Source organism: Stegodyphus dumicola, chromosome 4, assembly GCF_044657685.1.
Source record: "Stegodyphus dumicola isolate Sdum_Otavi_A_Nest chromosome 4, ASM4465768v1".
NCBI classification, from domain to species: domain Eukaryota; kingdom Metazoa; phylum Arthropoda; class Arachnida; order Araneae; family Eresidae; genus Stegodyphus; species Stegodyphus dumicola.
The window spans coordinates 197,019,713-197,032,166 of record NC_140771.1 but is presented as its reverse complement, the minus strand read 5'-3'; the positions used below and the strand labels follow the sequence as shown (position 1 = coordinate 197,032,166).

Genomic DNA, 12,454 nt, shown 5'->3' with positions numbered 1-12,454 from the left:
TAAATATAAAAACACTTTTAGCTTGGTTCTGGGGAAATCTTACTATTATATTACCTATCTTATCTTATTACTCTGCATGGAAAGTAATCTCTCTTTATCATGAAACAGTAAATAAAGACTACTTTCTATGCACTGAAAAATATTTTTAAAAGACACTTAAAAAAATAATAATTAATTTAATGTGTAGTATGTATTAATAATTATATAATTATATGTTTAAAAATTAAAGGTTTTACTTAGTAAAAATAATTTTGAAACTTAAAGGTTATTCCAGTAATTTTCTTACATATATTGACAAATATATGCATTTCTTCATGAAGTCTTTCTTATGAAGAAATATCAAGCGATAAACTAAAAAAAAAACTATCATGCAAAATTTATTTTGCGTCCCCCCCAAAAGGGGGGGAAGAGAAAAAAAGAAGAAGAAAGGGAAAAAAGAAAAGAAAACTTTGGAATTCTAAGCATAAATAATCCTCTAAACACGTATGTGTTTTGAGAAAGAGGGAAAAAAAAAATCAATATACGTTCTTTAAAGAATTCAAGATGTTCAGTCCTTCTTAAAAAGTCGACGTCGATTTTTTGGGTATATGAAAAACAATTTTCGGTATAAGACACTCAAATAAAATGCCAGTAACATTTGCAGAAAACAAACATAAAAAACGTGAAAAGCCAATACAGGGTATATGAACCCATATAAACTCTTAGACAAAAAATACGACGCACCGAGAAGATATAAAGCAAATTGGACACAAATTGATATGCATACAGGTTTCGACTGAAAATGCAAAATTTTACATTTTGTCTGCCAATGAATGAACGGTGTCCTTAAAGCGCATCTGATCTGCGCAACTGGCAGGAAATTTAAGAGGAGAAATTACGATTTGAATAGTAAAAACTCTTTAGTAGTTGACACCATAATTGAAGTGACGATTCCTAGATTCCTTCCAGGTCATAAATTCTTTACGAATTTCATTCCATGTACTCTGGTAGACAGTAACTATGCCTCGCATACAGGTGAGCGAACGATATTCGCAGATGTCAGAATTTGAGAGAGGTCGTGTAATTGTGCTCAAAGAAGCCGGTTGGTCTTATCGGCGAATAGCTCGAATTTGAGCAGGAGCGATGCCACTATTAGACGATTTTGGCAGGATGGGTGAACCATGGCCGCACATAGCGTCAAGAAGGAAGCGGTAGGCCTAGAGAAACGATAGAACGTGAAGACCGAGCAATCGTCAGAGCGGCACTCACAGCCCCAGATGCATCATTATCATCGATGGTACGTGCAACTAGTGCTTTAGTGTGACCGCAAGGACCATTCATAGACGGCTCACAGAAAGGTGGCTGAGGTCAAGGCGCCCCATTGCGCCGACTACCATTGACCTCTGTACAACGTCAAGCCCGTTTGCAGTAGTCTCGAGCTCATTCGCACTGGAATGTCACTCACTGACTGGAGTAGAATAGTCTTCAGTGATCAGTCCCGCTTTGAACTGAGCCCCGATTGACCAGCGAAGGCGAGTCTGGAGACGCCCCGGACAGCGGTGTGATACCAACCTGATTGTCTTCTGGCAGACAGGCCGACAACCAGGAGTGATGGTCTGGAATGGCATTTCATTTCATAGTAGGACCCCTTTGGTTGTCATCCGTCGCAACCTTACAGCACAGCGGTACGTCGACGAAATTTTAAGACCCGTTGTGTTGCCCTTCATGTCACGCCACCCTGATTTCAGCAAGATAATGCCCGCCCCCACACTGAACATGTTTCTACTGCTTGCCTTAGTGCATGTCGAACATTACCTTGGACAGCAAGATCGCCGGATCTCTCCTATTGAGCATTATGGGCAGGGCCCTCCAACCAGCTCGGGATGTTGACGATCTAACGCGCCTGTTGGACAATTTGGCACGATATCCCTCAGGAGGACATCCGCAACCTCTATCAATCGATGCCAAGCCGAATAACTGCTTGCATAAGCGCCAGGGGTGGAAAAACGCGTTACTGACATTTTCACTTTGTGAAGCTCTATCACTTCAATTAAATCATCCAATTTTTCTCAAACTGTAATCATTTGTTTTTCTGTACATGTACATCACTTCTACCGATTTTGGTCCCATTCGGATAACTCCTTCTTGGTCTTTTTAAGAATGCTCGAAAACATAATTCTCACATCTTACGTGAATTTACCCTGCTTCAACATACGCTTAACAACTTTACTGACGAGGATCTTTCCAGCCCACTGTCCTCAAAAAATTACCTTCGCAAAAAAAAGCTCGGAGTTCGACTAAGATTCTTATGATAACGATGATGATGATACTGCCAACTAACAATAAAAACATGCATGAGTTAGATGCATGCAACATTGTCGACCATCAGCATCATCGCTAATCCTCAGTAAAATTTACGAGGTCCCGTTAAAGATACGGTTATGCTCTTTACTGATTGTGTATTTCTCTCCATCACATAAGATTCTTGAATACAGTCTTAAATTATATAGTATGAACACAGTGGAAAGTCCCAAGCAAATGTTCTTCTCTTCGATTTAAATTTTGCTGCCGTTTTATGCATGCCTAAAATAGCCCGGATGGAGAACTATGCACGAGAGGTACAAAACATACGTTCTTATAAAATGACTAGAACACGTAATTTCGGTTTTTTTTTAAGTGTGTGTGTGTGTGGGGGGGAAACTGCAATGACAGACAAACAAAAGTTCTCTTCGGTTTGTCTAATGTTTAGAGCAGCGGCGATAAACATAACGTATAATAAAGTAAATACAAGTACACTCATGTCCAAATTAATCTTTACATACCCAAAAATAATGATATTCCATGAAATATCCGATCGATGGAATCCATTTTCAGGCCCGTTCATCACTTTTGCATTATCCAATCAAAAGTGATGAAACGGTTTGCATTTTAGTAAATTTCTACAAAACAATGCTTGATTCCAGAGTATAAGAACTCAAAACGGTTTGCTAGAGGCACCGAAACATGATTTCGAAGAATCTGAGTCACCGGCCGTTTAGAAGCAGGGCAGACAATCGTGGAAGTAATGAGATGTGTAAATATGTCAAGACAAGTTTCTACGCTACAGAAACAATTTCAGAATTCTGGAACTGTTAAGACAGAGCAGGCATGAACGCAACGCTGGATTCATCTGTAAGAATCATGCCATATTTTAAACAATTATGCCTAATCTCATCAAACCCTTCAATTTAATAAATAACTACTTAACTAGGAATGACGACGAAATATTTGATAAACATAAATCCGGCAAACCAAGATATTTATCTGAGGTTTACCCATTATTAGTCGACGTGATAAAATTAACTGTGCACTGAATGTTCATAATTAAAATGCACTTAAAACAACGTAACTACGAAAATGCTTGTCCATACTAAGAAAAACTCGTTGACGAATTCTCTGAAAGTGAAGAAATTCAGCGAATAGCGTGGCCAACAAAACTTGATCTCAAACCGATAGAGAACTTACGGGATACCTTGAAAAGGCAGTTGCACAGAGACATTTTACTCTGAATGGCCTGAAGATCGTATTGCGGGGAGTAGAACTTAATTCCTCAAACTGTTAACAACGTTACTGTGAGCACGTTGGAACATGTATGTCCAAGTCAGGGAAGATCTCATTCCATATTGAATTCAAGAGGCTTAATTTTTAATGAGCTATTCTTTTTTTTCCCTGAACTCTTCTAGTGACACATTACTACTATTTTTACTGTTTCATGCTACATTTTATATCATATGCTCTTGAAGGTTTTCCTTTTTATTTATATGTTGTGATGATTTCATACAAAGTCATAAAATTGTGGTTTCTGAAAAATTCGTCACTTCATGCAAGTAAAGATAATTATGTTTCTGAGACTCCTTTGCCCAATGCTTTATTTTTCTTCTTTTTTTCCCCTTTCAAGGAATTTCGTTCTCCTGATGAGGAGGGACCTCATTTATAAAATTGCCCTCGAAATTGATTGTTTTAATATACTTACGCTAAATACAAGGTTGTTTTTGCGATTTTGAATGTCGCATTGGCGTGTTTCTCTTCTATTCAATAATTATGGAAATAAATTGTATCAGAACAGCAGTACAATCACCGATGATCTCACAATCTGATGCATAAAAAGTTTTAGCTTTTGCACTCTGGACTTTTTTTATTCTCTTTCAGTCAACAAAAGTCAGTTTTAATGAAATGTTTACTGTGATACTCAGTTATAATTACATTCATTTTAAACCATTTTCACAGTTTCATAATCTTCAGTGTGCGGTTTTGGTTTTTAGAAACTAAAGAAAATAACATAAATTCATCGTTTTTAATAGCAATACTTTCTTATTAATTAAAAAAGGCATTACTTTTGGACTAATAAATTTTATCAATACATTTGCTCTCACTTTGTTAAATAAAAATCTATTCTTAGTGATAGTTTCACAATACATGTTTGTGACAGAAAATATCATGATCACAAAATTTTCCCGAAGTTGACTAAAACAATGAAGCGGTCACAAGAGAGCTCTGCGTTCATATGTGGCATCAAATAAAGCAATGCACCAATGAAATAAGGTCATATGTTACAATGCGAACATCAACTAAGCGTTCACAGCAGGGTTCTGCTGTAATATGCGGTGTAGAAGCATTAGGTTAATTGGAAAAGCCGGAAAGATGAAAAAGAGCAATCGCCTCGCTGGGAATCGAACCACGAACCTCTGGAATACCAGCCCAGCGTGCAGAACCACTACACCACGAAGGCGGGATTATATACTACCCCTTTTAAAGGGCGACTGGGGTTTTTAGGGGACCCAATCATCAAATCCTGGGTGTGGAGAATCTTCAACCAACACCCTTTTAGTTCGGGCGCCACTGTAGAGACATTAGGATTTTTTGGAAGCGAGAGAGATGAAAAATGAGCAATCGCCTTCGCCGGGAATCGAACTACGGATCTCTGGAATACCGGCCCAGCGTGCAAAACCACTACACCACGAAGGCAAGCGAAAGAAATACCTTATAGCGGCATACGCCAAACTTAGTTGCTAGGCAATCGAACCTTACTACAACACCGAAATTGGTATATGAATTTTATCTAAACGTTTTAACTGTTCAACTTTATACCAAGCTATTATTTCTACAGCTGTGAAAGGGGTTAACGAATTCCCCCCCCCGGCCTTAGAACAATGGCAATAGTAAGGAGTACACAGACCATCATAAGAAGACTTCCTAACAATGTGTTTTTCCTTCTCTTCATCTTAGCTCATGTTTGTTGGATTATATGAGTACATTCTTCCAGAAAATTCCAGACAGTTGATCAGAAAAGCAAATAAAAGAAATTTCCAATGCATGACACAATAAGCAAGAATTTTATTCTATTAAAAAAAATCGAGTAGTTACATATTTTACTTAACAATTTCGCCAAACAACATATTTATGCAAATGGTCAGTAGCAATCACATCAAATAAAGAACCCAACTTATGCGGTAATGAGTGACAGCACATAATGTTAGGCAAAATTCAAATTTAAATTATTGATGGTTTTATCAGGATAAGGCTGAATATCACCTGACTTCAAAAAGGCATATCACGTTCTTATTCCAATATCATTTCAAGCACTAATAATTTACTAATTCATTAATATTTGCAATTTATGTCGTATTTTTATCAACACAAGTGTGAAATACACAACAGAAGTTTAAATAACGCATTATCATTACACGACTAATATGAACGATCGTCTTAAAATTAGTTGTCTAGCAACATATATAAAAAAGGGGGAGCAAAAACTATATTTAAGGAAAATATCGACAATACTACGCCTATAAAAACGCTAGAAATAAAGATAAAACTCATATTTGTAAATTAGTTATAAGCAATTTTAAATATTCAGGACAATACGTTGATAAGTTTGATTTAATCAAAGAATGTAAACATTGAGTCGATGTTGTAACACTTTCCTGCCTTTACACAAAGGAGTATTTTAAAAACTGAACGGACGATCTGATTTGTTAGGAATTGGCCCTTAAGAAAACAAACGCATAGGTGGAAAACAAAATTATTAAGAAGAAGAATTTAAATATCACTTACTTCAAAAAATTTGGACAATGCACTATTTTGCGTTATTCAATAATTTTTCAAGCCGTTAACAAATCCACTGATCTCACAGTCCTGCAAAGGAATACAAAATGCTTAATTAAAAAACGGGGTTAAACATATACCTGTCGCTATTATCTTTTATGTTTTTTCAAACAATAATGATACTTAACGAAAAATTGGAAAAGTACTGACCGTAAATATGGCTAATTCTCAAGACAGAGCATTTTTCTTGTGACAGTTCAGACAATTAAATTTATCACAAACAGAAAAATAATTGTAATTCTGCTTGACGTCATGCGTTCCTGTTCACAGACTAATCACAAAGCAGAACTGTAAATAGGGAACAGACGGGGGATCTATCCTCCCATCTTCTGTTAGGAGAATTCTAAAACCATGTCCGAGACATTTAAGTCCCTTTGACAATAAAACCGTTAAGAAACAAACCTACCCCTACAACATCAAACTCTTACTAAAGTTACATGTTAAATTATTTTTCTAATAAAACTTCATAGAACATTATAATAATATTTTATGCAGCTTTCTAAGCTTAATTCTATTTTTATTTATTTATATTTTTAATGATTTCCGTTTCTGACTCTAGAACAGCTTTTAATTTACTAACTCTAAAATAGTTCCAGATTAATTTCTTTGACTTGCACAACACCTGGTAACAATAAATGACGTTTATTGGAACTCAAGCATCACTGTATGTTGCAGTATTTGTATTTCATGATTATTGTGAGAATTACTGATTGATACTTAATCATTTCCTAATTAAATATGTAAGTAAATTATATATACTTATAATAATTCATACTTTTGAATTGATCTAATTAAGTCTAATTTAATTAAATAATTAAGCTGCTATAAGTATGATACATACATTATAAATCAATGAAAAATATCCCCGAAATCAAATTTACTTACATTTTCGAAAGCATGAATAAGGATTTGCATCATTACCAAGATTACTAATTTTTCAATTCATAATTTTGATACTGCAACAATTTTCCTAAAGTGAAACTAATTTTACTCAAATTACAAGATGACATAGATAAAAAGATGAATTCTGCTACAAGGAAGGAAGCCCTAATCAGTAAGTTCCCGATTCATAAGGCTATTATTATTAAGCAATCACCTAATTTTAAAGCATGTTTACAATATAATATTTTCCTCTTTGGTCTCCCAGTTTTTCGAAATTTGCCAATTGTAAATTTTTTTTATTTAATTCCATCTAACAGATGTCTAGCTTAACTCTGCGATCCAGATTTAAATTTTATCGTATTTTACATTTTCATAGAGGTGCGGTTCTTTTTTTAAGTTTTGCTATAATGTGTTTATTCGTTATTATTATTTTCATTTTTTCCCTCGTTTACACTGTCCACAGCGTTTCAAAACGATTGCATGACCGAAGATATCTTGATAACGTCCTACAACCATATTTGCATAGCGTACTACAGCCATGGTTCCATTAAAAAAAAGAAAAAGAATAAAATAATAAAGAGACTTCTTGGGCATCGAAGTTTTAGCGAACTAACATCTTTTGGTAAAAATATGAAAAAGTAAAAATTATACAAGAAATTCCTTAAAGACTTTCTAAAAAATCTGATGTGTACACCACATGACTTCCTTGTACGAAATATTAAATTATACGCATTTTTTTCTTGAATTTCATTTAAATTGATTGGACTGAATTAAATCTACTTTGTCGACAGTGCATAAACCACAATAGAATAAATGTACTCTTTAAAATTCACTATATGTGTTCACACTATGTCTATGTCTATGTCTTATCACTTAGTAAGAGGCAATCGACCAATAACGGCCTTTACCAATATATGATACTTGACATTTAAATGCTTGAAGAATCGAGTAAGTTGTATCCAATAACATGGAAGTACTTGTACACATGCTGTGCTAGAACTCAGAGATTACTAGAGACGAAGGCTCCTGTGCCGCCGTCCGTAGAATAAGTAAACTTTGAACAAATGAGGTGCTCGTGTGGCGCCATCTATTAGTAGTGAACAAAAGCATTTTAGTTCACTGGTGCTCTGGTTGCGCCATCTTTTGCAGGATGTATTGTAAGGCATTTTTAAAATTTCATAAAAATTATTCTTTTGATAATTATAAAGACACTCTGAATGCACAAAATTTATATCATTTCAAGAATTATCTTATCGTTGCCACATACTCTATTCAAATACTATAATAAAACTAGAACAATGTATGAAAGAAATTAAGCAAACAAAATAGAAAAGAAACAGTTTTTCACAGACGATTTAGTATTTATCATTCAATTAATTCAGTTCTCACTTCACGACAAAGCAAAAATACATAAAAACTCAAAATATCTGTATTAAAAATTACGAAGTAAATCTTAAACACTTATTTCCTCGAAAACATTCCAGAAAGGATTAAGCATTATTTAATTCGCAATAATTTATAAAGGCGTTATCTTTGTTGTTCAGAAGCTTATTCTCTCTAGATTGGCAACAAATCTACTATTCTGCTGTTTCAAATGTAAACAAATATGTCCGCCATGTTATTTAAAATTTAGGCTTAATCGCACTTAAACAGGTTTTAAATTGTTGATAATTGTACAAATATTGCTTCCAGAATTACGAAAGGCATAAAAACCTTAACCGGAAGATAAGAACAACATAATTCAATCTTTTTTAAAGCAAAAAATGTACAATTTACAAACATATAAGAGTAAAGAAACTGAGATCACTGTGGCGAGTAACAGAGTGGATATACGTATAAATATAGTATTTATATACGTTTGGTGCGGCCGATTGCAACCAAAACACGAGGTGCACATCTACATGTTATAGCAGTCCTATATACAAAATTTCAACGTTCTGAGGCTACTCGTTTTCGAGTTATGCGAGATACGTAGGTAAGTACGTTCGTACAGCCGCGACGAAAAATTCTCTTCAGAATTCATTTTAAAGCAGTTTTATAATTTTTTGGAGGAAAAGAGTCTTTTATTCTGTCCTTAGGTACAGATATCACGCAAAAACATCGTTAAATTGCATTCGATAGCGGTCAAAATGGATATTTTCGTTGAAATATGCTGCCTGAAACTTTTCGCGATTACAATACTTTCTTTTTACTTCGTACAAGGAAGTAAAAAAGGATTCGTATGTAATATGTAAAACCGCTACTGTAAAAGAATATATATATATAAAATTTAAAAAAAAACCTAAACCATTATATATATGGCCTCAACCATTTTTATCCGATGAGAAGATAGACGAGAAGCATGATTTAACAGAACGTGTAGTAAGCAGTGGCATAACTACAGCTTTTGATGCCCTATCAATGCTGGGAAAAAAAAAAAAAAAAAAAAAGATATATAGTGAAATAAATGAAAGCTTTGTGATCATTTTTTAAATAAAACTTGCTTTCCAGCATTTTGAAGTGCTTTTTTGCTCTTTTTTTCCCTGTTTGAAGGCAACTAGAATGAAAAGAATGTTCTAGTTAAAACCAGTAAAACTTTCGTATAGCAATTCGGCATCTCATGATTTCTTCACCTCATCAATGACCAATACGATAAGACGTCTGGTCGTTCGACTTGAGATAAATACCAAACAACAGGCTAGCTTGTGTGGTTTACCTTACATGTTACGTTAGGCGTTTAATGATGCAATCACGCATGGATGATGTCAATACGTATCTTTTTAAACGACCTCAATTTTTAGCAATTCAGCAAGGATGCCCGGATAATCAAAAATGGGTGCAGTTGTGAGTTCTGTTCCCGGGCAGTTATCACAGTTCCTGTAGATTTTCCTACCCTCTTTGTCAATTTCCAATCCTCTGTGATGGCCAGTTCTAAGTCTGAAAATGGTTTTAATTATTAAGTCGATCTCCACTGATGTTATGGAGCTGATGCTTTACTGGAAATGAAAGTCCCTTCAACCTATATTTGTCCATGGCATTTGCGTCCAAAAGGGTGACATTTACATTATTATTACTGTTGAGATTTCGAGCCTCTTTTGCCAGGACCCTGGAAAGAAGCTCCCTGATCACCAACGAAATCCACTTTCGCCTAAACGAGCTTCATAATTTAAATAAGGTCTGCATTCTGCAATGGTTGCCAGTGCATGTAACGAGAACACAGATTTTATTTTAATGACCAAGCAGTTACCATCAAAAACCAGATAATACTACTTTGCATTTCCCGGATGATACAGGACTGCTAAATAACTCTCAAGTAATTTTCCTTGTAAGATTTCCAAGCTTTGTTACCATATTACTTTCCAGCCATCGCTAACTGGAAATGTTTTCGTGGCTAATTTAGCTAAACTGCTCAAAACAATTAAAGGATATTGTAAGTTTTATATAAAATAAAGATATAAGCGAAATTTTTTTTTGCCGAAAATGGAAGAAGAGTATCACAAATGCAAATTTTTCTGATTTTCAAACTGTGGAGTATGTTAATTTTGAGTTCGACGTCAAAAACGTCGCTTCAGCGGCAGCGAATGAAATTTGACTTTCAACTGTATAAAAGACAATGAAGACAAGGATGATCGGCATTCAGTGATTGCTTTGTTCCGATGAGTACGATGTCTCAGCGAAGTCATTTAACTGATTCAGAAGCTTGGAGAGTTGTTGGTAGGTTAGAAGGGGGTCAAACTCAAGCCGAAGTAGCGCAAGCCATTGGAGTGTCACAAAGTGTGATTTCCAGGATCTGGAACCGTTTTTTGGAAACTGGAAGTGCAGGCCGAAGACCAGGGCAAGGTCGTAGACGGGCAACAACGTCCAATGAAGATCGTTATTTAGTGTTAACGGCTCGGAGACAACGAAATATGAATGCTACTCATCTACAACAACACCTTCGCTGGGCTACTGGCACCACTGTTTCAACTCAGACTGTCCGAAACCGGCTCCATGGTGTAGGTCTGTATGCTCGCCGACCGATGGTATGTGTTCGACTAACATCAAGGCATTGTCGCGACCACGGGGAGTGGGCAACAGAGCATGTGAACTGGAGGAGAAATGAATGGAGCAATGTTCTTTTTTCTGACGAGTCTTGTTTTTCTGTTCATCCTGATAATAGGCGTATTTTTATCTGGAGGGACCGTGGCAGTAGGAACTAACAGTGTGTGAAGCACATAATTCAACATTAGCTCTTTAAAAAAAAATTTTTTTTGATTAAACATTATAATAAAAAAGAACCTATTTATATGCTAATTACAGTTAATGCAAAAGCCTTAGATTGAAGCTTAAAGCTTTCAATTGCGCACCTAGGATAGTCTCACGTGACACCATTAAAAACAGAGAAGAAAGAGGATAAAGAAAAATCCAGAACACTAGGAATCATTATGAGCTTTAAATAATCTTAAAAAGTTTCCGATTCTTTTTTTGACAAAGTTGAAGTAAAAAGTTACAATTTAATACTTTTATTTCGTAGGTGTAGGTGTACACATTTTTAATTATAACAGTTAATTTTACTAATTAATTTACAAGGAGATAAGGTGATTGATTTACGAGGAGTTCTAAGGAAATTCCTATAGCAAATTTTGTAACGACTTTAAAAGTCAAATAATAATAATAATCCAAAAACTAAATGTTCTGATAAATAAACATTATACTACTTGTGGGAATATTACGGAAAGTTCAGAAATCTCTAAGGTTCTTGTCGGTTTTACCGATGACCTTCGATTAACTGTCAAATTTGACAGCGTTTAAATACAAACAATATAGCAAACCCATAACCATAACAGCAAGTAAAAATAAAAAATCGTTTTTTCCACTTAAAATATCCCCTTTCTGGATTCAAATTTACTTGTTTTTCTAACTAATTAAAATACGTTTCCCTCTCTACCAATCTCCGTTAAAATTCCATTATTTATTTTATTATTATTGTTATTACATTTAAAAGTATAGTACTGAAAATTGGCGAAAGTTTTTGGCTGGCGGTTTCCCTTGGAAGTTGCCGGTAATATGGACAAGTACCATCTCTAAAAGTATTAATTTTTTAGACATAAGTAACATATCGTTTTGAAAAATAAATTACTGCATTACCTATTTAAAATTGCCCAAAAGACAATTCTTATCACGCGAGATTAGTAGCAGTTAAAAATTATACATATCTTCGCCTCCTTATATTGTTATTTAATTAACCTACATATGCTACGCGATTTGTAGTATTTGGCAAAATAAATATACAAGTATAAAAAACATTTTACTACGTAACTAAACGAAACCACAATTTCACATTTGATTCACTTTAAAATTAACGGGAAAAGCAGATTAAGACTGCTATTATTACAAGGGAAAAAAATCTATGTTTTTAAGAGCAGACTGATAGTAATCCCGCTTTTTCACGAAACAAAACTGTGCCACGATATATTTAGAAATACGTCAA

At 34.8% G+C, this 12,454-nt stretch overlaps 1 protein-coding gene across 6 annotated transcripts in view; it reads right to left on the bottom strand.

Moving 5' to 3' along the window:
- Positions 1–12,454, bottom strand: part of LOC118190303 (nucleoside diphosphate kinase 5-like) — a 599,363-nt gene that overhangs the window by 240,198 nt on the left and 346,711 nt on the right. For all 6 annotated transcript variants that reach the window (XR_015040847.1, XR_015040846.1, XR_015040849.1 and 3 more), the window contains one exon: positions 6,073–6,153. The gene's annotated coding sequence lies outside the window, so the exon portion shown is untranslated. The remainder of the gene's footprint in view (positions 1–6,072; positions 6,154–12,454) is intronic.